The 15,139-nt window shown below is 42.7% G+C and overlaps 1 protein-coding gene across 4 annotated transcripts in view; it reads right to left on the reverse strand.

Annotated features, from left to right (window-relative positions):
* The window catches only part of NEDD9 (neural precursor cell expressed, developmentally down-regulated 9), a 217,950-nt gene that overhangs the window by 202,079 nt on the left and 732 nt on the right, over positions 1-15,139 (reverse strand). For 2 of the 4 annotated variants that reach the window (XM_023555818.2, XM_064280663.1), the window contains exon 2: positions 5,035-5,104. The exons of 1 other annotated variant lie outside the window; for it this stretch is intronic. The gene's annotated coding sequence lies outside the window, so the exon portion shown is untranslated. The remainder of the gene's footprint in view (positions 1-5,034; positions 5,105-15,139) is intronic. One more of the 4 variants, XM_064280671.1, reaches the window with a different exon arrangement.

Here is a 15,139-nt window from a genome sequence, read left to right on the forward strand (position 1 = left end):
TCACTTCTCTCATTTACTCCACCTGCCAATTGTTCTGTGACTGTTCCCACGCTCAGAGAAAAGATCTTAGGTGTATGACTCTTTCTCACATTTTGAAAAAATTACTGGTTACTTTTGGCAAATTTTTATTAAAGAATATACTAAATGAGCAAACGATTAAAAGGTAAGCCTTCTGAAGGAGAATAATCATTTTATTAAGCTGCAACCCATTGCCGTTGATTCGATTCCTACTCATGGTGACCCTCTAGAACAGAGTAGAACTGCCCCATAGGGTTTCTAAGGAGCAGCTGGTGGATTCGAACTGCTGACCTTTTGGTTAGCAGCTGACCTCTTAACCACTTTGCCACCAGGGCTCCAGACTATCTTATAAACACATTCCTAGTGTTAAATTTTAGTAGGAACTCCCCACTCCTCCAGTGACCATTCCCCTCCACCACACGTGCACGCGCGCACACACACACGTGCAAACACACATAAACACAGAGAGGACTAAAAGATGTTCTGAGCCTGGCAAGTGTTTTTAAATCCTGTTTTCATTCACAAAAACAACATAAACTCATTTCAAAATATCCAAGATTGACAATGAATATTGAAGAAAGTGAACCTGTTGTATATCAACCCCAGTGATACATACTTCTAAATATTTTCCTCTTTACATTTTGCCAGAATTTATTTTTTACAAGGAGATGGAAAACGTATTTTGATCAGGTGTACCCTGTTGTAGTTGTTGCTTTGGATTCAGTTCACATCTTTTTGTGTCTTTGTGAGCTGATCATCTTCTTTTTCATGGTAGCAGAGTATTCCAAAATGTGGACTGGCAAAATGTACTAGTGAATATTTGGATTATGTTCACACTTTTAAGATTATGATGGTTAATTTTATGTGTCAGCTTGGCTAGGTTATGGTGCCCAGTTATTTGGTCAAATGCTAGGCTAGATGTTGCTGTGAAGGTATTTTGTTGATGTGATTAGCACTGAAATCAATTGACTTTAAGTAAAGCAGATTACATCCCATAATGTGATGGGCTCCATCCAATTAGCTGAAGGCCTTAAGAGCAAAAACTGAGATTTCCTGAGGGAGAAGAATGCTGCTTCAGGACTGTAAGTAGACATCATGCTGGAATTTCCTGCCCACTGCCTGGCCTACGGATTTCACACACAACACTGCTGGAGTTTCTACAGATTTTGGACTTGCCAGCCCCCATAGTCATGTGAGCCCATTTCTTAATCAATCAATCAATCAATCAATCAATCAATCAATCAATCAATCAATCAATCAACCAACCAATCATCTATCTATCTATCTATCTATCTATCTATCTATCTATCTATCTATCTATCTATCTATCTATCTATCTACCTACCTATCTATCATCTGTCTACCTGTCTACCTATCTACCTACCTATCTACCTATGTATGTGTGTATGTATGTATCTATCTGTCCGTCTGTCCGTCCATCCATCCATCCATCTTATTGATTCTGATCCTCTGGAGAACCCTGACTAAGACTAATATACACAACTGCATTTCAAATAGCTTCATAGGAAAGAAAACCCAAGCTAGGCAGAGCTCAAATAGGAAATGTGGGGCCAAGTGGCACTTCTATGCTATTAAGAAACAAAATCACCTAGCAGAGATAAAACATGACACAGAAGAGGGCAATGGTTCTCAAACTGGATATTCACAGAATTTTATTGCTGAAAGTGTTAACTGATGTATGTGAAGAGTCTTTTTCCTATGCTATACTTTGTTTTATACTTTGTTTAACCACTAGATACGTTTCTCAGAATGGTCCTTAGAAGCAAGGATGGTGAGATGGTGTCTTATATACTTTGGACATGTTGTCAGGAGGGATCAGTCCCTGGAGAAGGACATCATGCTTTGTAAAGTACAGGGTCAGCAGAAAAAAGGAAGACCCTCAGTGAGATGGACTGACACAGTGGCTGCAACAATGGGCTCAAACATAACAATGATTGTGAGGATGGCTCAGGACTGGGCAGTGTTTTGTTCTGTGGTACATGGGGTCACTATGAGTCGGAACCAACTCAACGGCACCTAACAACAACAGACACGTTTCTCAGCTAAGTCATCCTGCCAGGACCCCAGGAGAGCCAAGCCCTGAATGACAGGTTGGGCCCCAGTAAGCCATTACACACAAGAATTACTGAGGGAAATCCTCATTATGGTTGGAGCAAGCAACTAGCAACATTTCCTTTGAAAAATACTCAGGTCAAAAATATTCCTTGCTCTGATGTGCCCAGTAGAACTCTGTTTTTCAACCAATTCACTATTCAAACACTGGAACAGGCCCCAGTGAGCTCTCCTGAGGCACCGTCTGCCTTTGCCTGCAGTATGCACAGTCCTGGGGGTCAGAGAGCAGGCTGGCTTCTGGCCTTTCACAGGGGACTGGCAGTATGCTGCCTGCCTATCCATGTACAGAAGAATGGCTCCCACCTCCCGCGCTCCTCCTCCTGACCCTGCACTCCAGGCACAGCGATCAGCTCACAGGCCTGCGGAAGTGCATTTGCCTCCGTCGGGCTCGGGCTCGCTGCTCTGCTCAGACCACCTCTTCTTCCTCATATGGCCTCCTTATGCTTTTCTATTCCAGGCTATTCTAGGACATCATCCAGGTCCCACCTCTTCTGAGCAGGCTTCCTTGCTTAAAGAGCTCTTGTGGAATAACAACACTCGGTGCTAACACTCACTCATTCATTCATTCACTCTCACTCTTGCATTCATTCATGCATGCATTCACTCAGTCATTCAATAAGTGTTTATTGAGAACCAACTCTGTGCTAGGAGCCCTGGTGGCACAACAGTTAACTACGCAGCTGCTAACAGAAAGGTTGATGGTTTGAACCCATCCGGTGGCTCTGTGGGAGAAAACACTTGGTGATCTGTTCTCGTAAAAACTACAGCCTAGGAAACTCTGTCCTATAGGGCCATTGTGAGTTGGAATCAATGCAATAGCGCACAGCAACAACTCTGTGCTACAAATACAAAAAAAACTGAACCCACTGCCGTCAAGTCAATTCCAATTCATAGTTGACCCTATAGGAAAGGGTAGAACTGCCCCACTGAGTTTCCAAGGCTGTGATCTTTATGGAAGTGGACTGTCACATCTCTCTGCTGCGGAGTGCCTAGTAGGTTCGAATCTCTGACCTTTCTGTTACCAGCCAAACACTTAACCACTGCGCCACCAGGGCTCTGCTACAGATACAGCAGTGAACCAAAGTCCTGCCTCCTCTGAGCTGCCATCCCCATGGGAAGAAGCAGATAAGAAACAAATAGTTAATTAGTTGGTCAGGTGGTGGTAAGCACAGGTAAAGGGGACTGGGTGGTGACCAGGTAGGTGGCTATTTCATGTAGCCTGATAAAGGAGGGCCATGCTGATAAGGTGACATGTGACCTGAGAGCTGAATGAGGAAGAAAGGCAGTCTAGCAGGCATCTCTGGGAAGGGCTTCCAGGCAGAGGCAACAGTCAGTGCCTAAGTCCTGAGCTGGAGACACACTCAGCCTTTTGGGGGAACACGAAGGAGACCATTTAGCTGCTTTTTAAATGTGATATTTGTTTTACAAACATACACACCCTCCTCACTTACAGGTAAGATTCTTGACAGCAGGAGCTGTATGTTGGAGATAATAGACGGTAAGTTACAACAATGATTTCTTTGGTAATTTCTCACTCTTTGAAGTAAACTAGCCTGTGGAGTGCTTTCCTGTGTCCCCTTGGTCCATAGGCTGGAACACTCAAATGTCCTAACAAAATACAGATGTTCTGGGTATGTAAGTTATGCAGGTGGCCCTCCTGTGCCCTGGCAACGTACAGCGTTCACAGCAAGCTGGCACTGACACTCCGTCATTTGAAGGAAATGGGCTCCCTGCTCTAATTACCATGAGCGAATGCCTTTATTTCTAATGCCTGTCCTTGCCTCAGACAAAAACAAAAGAAAGCAAAAACACAAAGAAAAAGAGGTCAATGAAAGTAAGCAATTTAAAGGAAGCAAAGAAAACAAACAAAAACCATCAAGGCATTCTAAGTCTTCCCAAATAAATTCTCCTGAAATTTTAACACCTTAATGAAAATAAGAAAAAAAAAATTTTTTTTTATTTTAATTAAGGAAGTCGTTCTTTTATTTATTTATTTATTTATTTATTTATTTTGCCATAAAGACAAAGAAATTCTGAGGAAAAAATTAAATAGCCCTGTACAAAAGACCCTGGTAATGTTATCTTAAATACAATTTCATGCAATTTGTTAATCCTCACTGACATTTATAACTGGATTATACGAGTCTGTGAAAGCTTTACAATGGATAGCATATTGTGCCTTATTGTTAAAATGTGTTTATGGTTATTTTATACTTTGAATATGAGGGCCCTGGGAAAATATAAAGTCCATGAAGTTATGGCCTTTGACCCAAGCTTCAATGTGTCCCAATACTGTATTTATATAGGAAAGTAGGATTTGACTGGCTTTAGTTGTATTTTTGGCATCCCTGAGTAGCACAAACAGTTAAGCAATTCAAATTCATCCAGAAGCACCTAGGAAGAAAGGGCTGGCCATCTACTTCCAAAAAGTTACAGCCATGAAAAGCCTACAGGACGCAGTTCTACTCTGACGCGTAAGGTTGACATGAGTGAGAACTGTCTTGACAGCAACTGTTCTTTTTGTTTGTTCGTTTGTTTGTTTAGTTGTGTTTGCCATGCTTCGTAAAGGCATGAGAACTACTGCAAGTGTTTTTACTTACGTAGTTGCTTGGACGATGGGACGTGTAAGCTCCTAAGGATGGGGGTTTTGTCTGTTTGGCATCACTGGCCACTAGGGGACCCATAAATAAAAAACCCATAACGAAGGTTGAATAAATAGCATCTAAATTATTTTTTGAAATAAGATATGATATCCCTTACTCATTTACTCTCTAAGTTGATCAATTAATGGATTCCATTTGCCAGTAATCATTCTCACCCATCGAGGCCCCATGGCCACCAAAGTCAACACAATGACCATGACTCCTGGGGCAAATTACTGACCTTAACTTCTTTGACCTTCTCCTTCTGATGGAGGAGCAGAAAGCATTATTTCCTCAAAGTTTCATTTCTTCTGTGACAAAAAAAACAAAACAAAAACTAGTTGCTATCAAGTTGACTCCAACTCATAATGACTCCATGTATGTCAGGACTGTGCTCCACAGGGTTTTCAATGACTGATTTTTTTGGAAGTAAATCATCAGGACTTTCTTCCAAGGCAACTCTGGGTGGACTCAAACTATTAACCTTTGGTAGCAACCAAGCATATTAACAGTTAGTGATGCAAACGACCTACTCCTTGTCTAGCTAGAGAAGCAGATGCTAAGAGAACAATGTACTTGCTAAATGCATGACACAATGGTGTGATTTGAGGCAAAGACTTACTACTGTGCTTTTAGGGGGAAATGTTTCCCATGGTGATGCTGAGCTGATGATAGTATCACTTCCTCTAAATAATTTCCACTCCTCACAAGTGAAGCTGTGGGTGGGGAATTTCAGAGTCATGGAAAATAGTAAAAAAGGTTACTAAAGGTTCATGGGTACTGTATCCTCTGATGACTGTGGTAGCTAATTAATCCCATATACTGTAAGGAAAAGATGAATATTAAAAATATGTCAATGGGAAGCCTTTGCACAAAATTGATTCACTTTGGGATCTATCAAAGTGACTAACTTTGGAGCTCAATTTGCTGATCTAGGGGTGGATGCTTTCGTAGATTAAGTATTCACACACTATAGATCCTTTCTAAGGAGTCCTGGTGGCACAGTGGTTAAGTGCTCATCTGCTAACCCAAAGGTTGGTGGTTTGAATCCATCAGGCACTCCACAGGAGAAAGATGTGGCAGTCTACTTCTCTAAAGATTACAACCTTGGAAACCCTATGGGGCTCCTTTGTCCTACAGGGTGGCTATGAGTTGGAGTTGACTCTATGGCAATGGGTGCATATCCTTTCACAGAAGGCATCTGTGGGAGGGGAAGCGGATGGTGAGAGTGAAAGCCTTCCTCAATCTGCCACAGTCAGCATGCGCTGGCCCAGGCACAAGAGTATGGGGAGTTATTTTTATCTCTTCCTCCCCTTTCATTTAAGGCCCTTCTCTCCTTTGATGTCTCCTTCTTCTGGCTCCCAGCCCCCTAGTTTTTTCACCACTTACCCATCATTGAAAACCTGTCTCTAACATGAAGCAAAGCTGCAAGCCTCTGCTGGTGATATTTTTTGCATGAAAGGGGGAGAAATTTGAAGGGCACTGTGATGTCCTGAAATCATCCTCCAAGCCTAGCACTGTCTGTCAATTGATAGAAATGATAATAGATTGCCATAGGTTCATCCAATAGAATGCAATACAGCCATGAAAATGAATGATCAGCACCTATTTGTATCAACATGGATAACCCTCCAAAACATAATGTAAAGCTGAATGGCAAGTCATGGAAGAATACATATGGAATAATTACATACATATAAAGTTCCCAGACAAAACTATGCTATACATAAATTGCACAGATGCACTTGCATGTATTTGTATATACATATACAGGCGAGGTCCATTTATAAAGAAAAGTAAGAGAATGATGAACAGAGTTTTAAGACAGTAGTTCCCTTTGTGGCAGAGGTAGGGGGATGGATGTGATTGGTTAGGTTAGGGGCATGTAGCAGGCTCTAAGAGTTGCTGGTAAGGTATCATAGATAAACATGTATTTATTATATTTTTATTTAATTATACATATGTTGTATATGTATAAAAAATACATATACAACATATACACTTTTTTAGTATATATTTTCATACTAAAAAAGTGTATATGTTGTAAACGTATTTTTTTATACATATACAACATATACACTTTTTTAGTATGAAAATATATCATAATTTTTTTTTTAATTCCTAAAGCTAAATTTACCTGGATTATTTGTTCTCATGTATTACCTTCTTGGAATGTGGAGAGCTTTGAGGAGAGGCAGTTGTTTACAGAAATTTCTCGGTAGTTGACCTCCTGTTCATAAGCCTAGGTTAGTCAAGGTTCCTAATCTAAAGTGAAAGCGAAAAGGAATGTGGGTGGATTGACACCTCCACCTGTCATCTCATTTCACTGTGGCTGATTGGTTTCTGAATCCCAAGTATTGTGAATCAGGGCACAACTACTATATAATTGGAACCTGTGGCGTGCCAGTTTTGAGCAGCCTTTACTACTCTGCATGATTGCCTGGACACCTGGGTGCCATGATGGGCACAGTGTGGTCATTTATTCTGATGGCCACAAAAGCCTGAAACAAACAAAGTTGTCTTGGACACCTCCCTCCCAGAACACCCATATGGTTCCTGGCCATGTGGTACACAGTGGGCAGGCACAGAGGTGAAATGAAACACAGGTGTGCCCTTGAGGAGCTGCTGATCTACCGAGCACTGTCCAGTCTTCTTTCATTCCAGTCTCCCTCTCCAGTGTTTCTCATACTTTCTGGTTTTGCCAGTACAATTATTAACATGTTTTTCTATTTAAATTGATTTACTTTTTTTTAACTTAAATAAATTTATGTTTTAAAATAAACTTTCATGCCACCACTGCAACAAACAAAAAACTGTGTCATATGGAAAGGCAAAAGACCCAGAATAACCAACACAATATTAAAGAAGAACAGAGTTAGAGGACAAACACTGACTTCAGGGCTTACTATAAAACTACAGTGATCAAGACAGTGTGGTGCTACTGAAAGAATAGACAGATAGATGAATGAAATAGGATAGAGTGCCCAGAAATAGACCTACATAAGTATAGTAAACCGATCTTCAACAAAGGAGCAAAGGCAATTGAATGGAGAAAGGAGAGTCTTTTCCAGAAATGGAGCTGGACAAAGGGAATATTCACATGCAAAAAAATAAATAAATAAATCTAGATACAGACATTACACCTCTTACAAAAATTAACTTAAAATGGATCATAGAACTAAGTGTAAAACACAAAACTATAAAACTTCTAGAAGACAAAATAGGAGAGAACCTAGATTACCTTGGAATTGACAACGAGTTTTTAGATACAATGCCAAAAACACAATCCGTGAAAGAAAAAATTGAAAAGTGGGACTTGATTAAAATTAAAAACGTCTGCTCTGAAAAATACATTGTTGAGGAAATGAAAAGACACGGACTGGAGGAAATATTCACAAAACATATATCTGATAAACGACTTGTAACCAAAATACACAAAGAACTTTTGAAACTCAAAAACAAACAAAAACTCAATTGCAAAATCTGAACAGACACTAAACCAAAGAAGATGTACAGACAGCAAATAAGCATATAAAAAGATGTTCAACATCATATGCCATTACCCACTGCTGTCCAGTCTAATCGACTCATCGTGACGTTATAGGACAGAGTAGAACTGCCCCATAGAGTTTCCAAGGAGTGCCTGTTGCGTTCGAACTGCTGACTTTTTGGGTAGCAGCCGTAGCACTTAACCACTACGCCACCAGGGTTTCCCATATGCCATTAGGAAATCACAATTTTAAAAAACCTATTAGATACCATTACACATCTATTGAGTCCCTGGGTGCCACAGACGATTAGGTACTCAACTGATAAACTCATAGCCGAAAGGTTGGCAGTTTGAATCCACCCACAGACACTTGGAAAGAGAGGCCTGGCAATTGGCTTCTGAAAGGTCACAGCCTTGAAAACCCTGTGGAGCAGTTCTACTCTGTAGGCATGGGAGCACCATCAGTCAGAATTGACTGGACAGCAACTAACAATAACATACCTATTAAAATGGATAAAATCCAAAACCCTGACAATGCCAAATGCTGGTGAGGATATGGAATAACAGGAACTCGCATTCATTGCTGGTAAACCAAAACAAAACCAAACCTGTTGTCTTTGAGTCGATTTCATCTCACAGGGATCCTGTAGGACAGAGTAGAACTGCCCTATAGAGTTCCCAAGGAATGCCTGGTGGATTCAAACCGCTGATCTTTTGATTAGCAGCTGGAGCGCTTAACCACTACACCACCAGGGTTTCCTCATTGCTGGTAGGAGATGCAAAATGGTACAGCCACTTGTGAACAGTTGTGCAGTTCCTTACAAAGCTAAATATAGTTTACATTTGTAAACATGGTTACAATCAAGCAATCGCTTCCCTTAGTATTTTACCCAACTGAATTGAAAATTTATGTCCACACACAAACCTGCACGCAAATGATTACAGTAGCTTTATTCATAATCACAAAAGTTGGATGCAACCAAGATGTCCTTCAGTAGGTGAATGGGTAAACAGACTGGGGTACATGAACAGGCGACGCACAGGGGACTTTTAGGGCAGTGAAGGTATTCTGCATGGTTCTGTAATGGTGGACACAGGATATTATGCACTTGTTAAAACCTAAAGAACTGTACACAGTCTCGCCATCCTTGCTTCTAAGGAGCATTCTGCTTGTACGTCTTCCAAGACAGATTTGTTTGTCTTACATACTTTGGACATGTTGTCAGGAGGGATCAGTCTCTGGAGAAGGACATCATACTTGGCAAAGTACAGGGTTAGCGGAAAAGAGAAAGACCCCCAACGAGATGGATTGACATAGTGGCTGCAACATTGGGCTCAAGCATAACACTGGTTTTAAGGATGACACAGGACCGGGCAGTGTTTCGTTCTGTTGTGCACAGGGTCACCACGAGTTGGAACCGATTCGACGGCACCTAACAACAACAACATAGAACTGTACAACACGAGTGAACACTAATGTAAAATACAGACTTTAGTTAATAATAATATATCAATCTTTGTTTATCAATGGTAGCAAATATACCACAGGAATGTAAGATGTAATAATCAGGGAGCGGCCGTGTGAGAACTCTCTGTTATATTTGCTCAATTTTTCTGTAAAGCTAAACTTCTCTTAAAAAAAAACTCTAATAATTAAAAAAAAAAATCACTCAATAAATAGTAAAACAAAACAAACAAACAAACAAAAGCACTGTCGTTGTAGTTAATAGAAGGTAATCAGAAAAAATAAGTACAGGAAAACCATCCATGCTATTCAATTCTACCTGTTCCCTAAACCCTGATGGCGTAGTGGCTGAGAGCTATGGCTGTTAACCAAAAGGTCAGCAGCTGGAATCCACCAGGCACTCCTTGGAAACTCTATGGGGCAGTTCTTCTGTATCCTATAGGGTCGCTATGAGTCGATAATCGACTCGACAGCAGTGGGTTTGGTTTTTTTTGGTTTACCTGTTCCCTGCCCACAGCTCAAAGCCCAAGGTCTGTTTTCTCTGTTAGAGAGGTAAAGGAACTAGGGTTACAGGGGTGTTAAAGATCAGGCCACAGTAAGGTTTTCTTCCAGATTTAATCAGAAGGATCAAAAGAGGCGAAAGTAAAAAGTTCTCTCTTGACGTGACCCAGCATGATTTCATGCCACACCTGTGCAGCACTTACCATACAATATCATCGTTATTTGTGTCGACACTTTGGAAATCTGGATCAAGTGAGTTGCGGGGGAAGCTGCTAAGCAGAGAGAAAGCAAAATCAGCTGCGTTGGAGTCGATTCCAACTCATGGCAGCCCCATGTGTGTCCGAGTAGAACTGTGCTCCAGATGGCTTTCAGTGACTGACTTTTCCGAAGTAGATCACCAGGCCTTTCTTCCTAGGTGCCTTTGGGTGGACTTGAACCTCCAACCTTTCGGTTAGCAGCCAAGTAGATTAGCCATTGGCACCACCCAGGGACCACGAAGTGGAGGGAAAGTGGGGGCCATTTGTAGTAGGATGTGCCCCCATCCTGTGCAGCTTCATACAGGGCCATGCTAAGTCTAAAGGTGCTCCCTCTGATAGGACCTTTGCCCGTGCTCAGGCTGGGTCACAGACTGGGATGAAGGGGAGCCTTCTCCACCATATCTTTGAATGGATGTGAGGATTATCAAACCAGAGATGTTTAAGGTCAAATGGAGTTGATCACTGGGGGAGAGAGGATAAACTATTTGAAGATGCACTGCACTGTGTAGCAGGGTGTTTAGCTTCAGCCTCTCCCGAAGCAGGCACTGACATGGGATTCCAGTGTAAGTAGTTTAAGAGATGATCCCAGGAAGTATTAATGTGGAATGGGGAGTGAAGAAGGAAGGAAGGAACTCATAAAAGGTGCATTAACAAGCCAGCTGTGAGGCAGTGGTGGTTCAACGGTAGAATTCTCGCCCCCCATGCAGACAGCCAGATTTGATTCCCGGCCAATGCATCTCATGCACAGCTACCGCCCATCTGTCAGTGGAGGCTTGCATGTTACTATGATGCTGAACAGGTTTCAGCAGTTCTTCCAGACTAAGATAGGCTAGGAAGAAAGACCTGGCAAACTACGTCCAAAAATCAGCCAATGAAAACCCTATGGATCACAGTAGTCTAATTCACAACTAATCATGGGGATGTTGCAGGGCCAGTCAGCATTCTGTTCCATTGTGCATTGGGTCACCAGGAGTTGGGGGCCAGCCCCAAGGCAGCTAACAAAAACAACAAGCCAGCTACCATCGTGGGCAACTGAAGATTTATCCTGCACAAGAAACTAGGAAATAGCCAGTGACATGCCTTGGAGTAATTGCCTCAGTACTGAGGGAGCTAGGGTATCTCTAGCCCATGGCAGTACCTGGGGAAGTCCATTCTTGGGCATTTTCAGTCTGCGTTTTGGGCAATGGCCTCCTCTGGCTTGAGAAGATTCAGACCATGAGGCCTGAGGAATGTGGGCAGGGCACAGACAGCATCTACTGCCCCCATTCTCAAATCGATTTTAAACACACAGTGACCCCATGTGACAGAAGAGAAGTGCCCCATATGGTTTTCTAGGCTGTAATCTTTACTGGAGCAGATTGCCGGGTCTTTCTCCCACCTTTCTTGTTTAGATACTTTAAAAATGTGTTATCTCATTTAATCCTTAGCACATCTCTCCAAGACAGCCATTTCTCCTTATTTACACACAGAGGAAGAAGCGCCAAGGGGTTACATAGTTTGACCCAGGTCGTGCGGCTGGGTTTTCTGCTGTATCTCTGCTAATACTTTCCTTGTCTTCTTGGACAGCTCACTCTCCTCCACCTGCCATTTAAATGGGAGAATTTCTGAAGGCTCAACCCTAAGCCGCTCCCCTTCTTTTCTCGTTTGGTACTCTTTCAAGGAGGTGTCATTCACACCCATGGCTTCAATTACCATGTATATGACAAGGACTTCAGGATTTATGTCCCACGTCTCTGCTCTGAGCTCTAGACCAAAATATCCGTCTGCCTGCTTGACATCTACTCTTGATGTCTCCAAAGCTGAGTCTAAAACTGAGTCCATGCCCTCACAGGGAGCACAACAGAGAACCCCTGAGGGAGCAGGAGATCAGTGGGATGCAGACCCCAAATTCTCACAAAAAGACCATACCTAATGGTCTGACTGAGACTAGAGAGATCCCGGCGGTCATGGTCCCCAAACCTTCTGTCAGCCCAGGACAGGAACCATTCCCGAAGACAACTCATCAGACATGGAAGGGTCTGGACAGTGGGTAGGAGAGAGATGCTGATGAAGAGTGAGCTATTTGTATCAGGTGGACAGTTGAGACTGTGTTGGCATCTCCTGTCTGGAGGGGGGATGGGAGGATAGAGAGAGTTGGAAGCTGGCAAAATTGTCACAAAAGGAGAGACTGGAAGGGCTGACTCATTAGGGGGAGAGCAAGTGGGAGTACGGAGTAAGGTGTATATAAACTTATATGTGACAGTTTGACTTGATTTGTAAATGTTCACTTGAAGCTCAATAAAAGTTAATTAAAAAAAACAAAACAAAACTGAGTCCAGCCCTGGCCTGGTCCTCCTCCAGGGTTTCCGGTCTCTGTGACTGACAGGTGGCACCACCACCCAAGTGGACAGCCACAGCAGGAAACTGGGCAATGTCTTCAACACTTCTCCTTGCTCTTCTTTCCAGCCTACCACCAAGTCCTGTTGATTGCCTTTTCCAACCAGTAAAAAACCAATTACAGTCAAGAACTCTGATTCCAGGTAACCCCATATGTGTCAGAGTAAAACTGTGAGTAGGCAAGTGCTTAACCATTTATGCTGGTTAACCAATGGCTAATTTTTTGGAAGTAGATCACCAAGCTTTTCTTCTGAGGTGCCTCTGGGTGGACTTGAGCCTCCAACTTTTTGTTGAGCAGCCTTGCACGTGAACCATTTGCACCATCCAGGGGCTCCTTTCTAAAGAACTCTTTAACTTGTCCACTTCCATCTCCACTGCCCCTGTCCTAGTCTGTATTCTCAGAAATACCCTTGCATGAGCGTCCTATCAGCCTTCTAACTGGTTTCCCTGTCTACAGCCTTGGTGCCCTCTGATCCATTCTCGACCCCAGCAAAGTGATTCCATAAAAATGCAGATCAGATCACAACACCCCCTAGTTTATCTACAGCTTTTAGAAAAAAACAGTATCTGTATCGCCTGCTTCATGGTCTGGCGATCTGGTCCAGGTTCTCTCCTTTGGTCTCATCTTAGCCATTCTGCTCTTTCCACTGGCTACAATGGCCTCCATTTTGCCAGGGTCTTCTGTGGTCTCCCACCGTAGGGCTTTGTCTAAGCTGGTCCTTTTGCCTGGAGACCAGCTGCCGCTTTGCCTTCTAACTCCTACACTGTTCTCAGTTCTCACCTCCGTCGTCCATATAGAAACCCCCCCAATGCCCAGACGAGACCAGGTTCACCATAATAGGTTCTGGTCCTCCTTTAAGTTTGTAATTCTACATTTGTTTAACTATTAGCTAGTGTCTGTCTCTCCTGGACTGTAAACTTTTGGGGGGCAGGGACAACATCAGTTTCGCTCCCTCTTGTATAAGTTTTGGCTTACACTGCAAGAATGACATAGTGAGTACACAGTACCCACTGCCATCAAGTTGATTCCAACTCATAGCCACCCTGTAGGACAGAGTAGAACTGCCCTATAGGGTTTCCAAGGCTGTATTCTTTAGGGAAGCAGACTGCCACATCTTTCTCCAGCAGAGTGGCTGGTAGGTTTGAACTGTCGACCTTTTGGTTACGAGCCAAGTGCTTAACCACTGTGCCACCAGGGCTCCTAAGTACCCAATAAAGAGTTATTAAATAAATTAACTAATAAACAAGAAGTGGTGAAACTCTAATTCAAAACTGATTTCAGAGCCTTCCCTGTGCAGCACCCCACTTCGCCCCATTCCTTGACGCTAACAAAGCTTGGAGAAGAATGGAAACAAGAAGGAAAACCAGTGGGCTGGTTCTCAGGGCTCTGCTGTGGGCAACTGCTCTTCACACACACACTCCAGGGTGGGCAGGTGGTGTCTGGAGAAAGGGAGGGGCTACCCACACAGGAGTTAAAAGACTAGAGGCATCTACTGTCACCCCATCGCTAACTCAGGGAAAAGACTTTAGACTGTTGTTAGCTACAGTGGGGTTGGCCATGGACTCATGACGACCCCATATACACAATGGAACGAAACACTGTCTAGTCCTGTGCCATCCCTGTGATCAGTTGCTGATGGGACCATTATGATTCAGAAGGAGATTGCCACTCCTTTCTTCCTCGTTCCTCTTAGTCTGGAAGCTCCACTGAAACCTGTTCAGCATCAGCAATACACGTACCTCTAGTGACAGATAGGCCGTGGCTGCTCATGAGGTACATTGGCCAGGAGCCAAAATTACATATAGAGAGAGAGAGAGAGAAAGAGAGAGAGTTTATATATACACATATATATATACCCACTGCCGTTGAGTTGATCCCAACTCATAGTGACCCTACAGGACAGAGTAGAACTGCCCCAAAGGGTTTCCAAGGCTGTAAATCTTTACAGAGGTGGAGTGGCTGGTGGGCTCCAACCACTGACCTTTCGGTTAGCAGCCAAATGCTTTAACCATTGTGCCACCAGGGCTCCTATATATAGTGTGTACATATATTAACACATATATATTAAAACTGAATCGACTCGATGGCAGCAGGTAGGTCAGGTTATATTAAAACTATACGTAACCCTTTAGAACTGCTTTTCCTCCCTTTAAAGTTATCCAGGTTATTTATTTTAAATTTTAGCAAGATAAAAGTTACTCTCAAACCCTTGAAGGAAGAAAGGCAATTGAATGAATGAATAAATGAACATAGAGA

This window comes from Loxodonta africana, chromosome 1 (assembly GCF_030014295.1).
Source record: "Loxodonta africana isolate mLoxAfr1 chromosome 1, mLoxAfr1.hap2, whole genome shotgun sequence".
Classification (NCBI taxonomy): domain Eukaryota; kingdom Metazoa; phylum Chordata; class Mammalia; order Proboscidea; family Elephantidae; genus Loxodonta; species Loxodonta africana.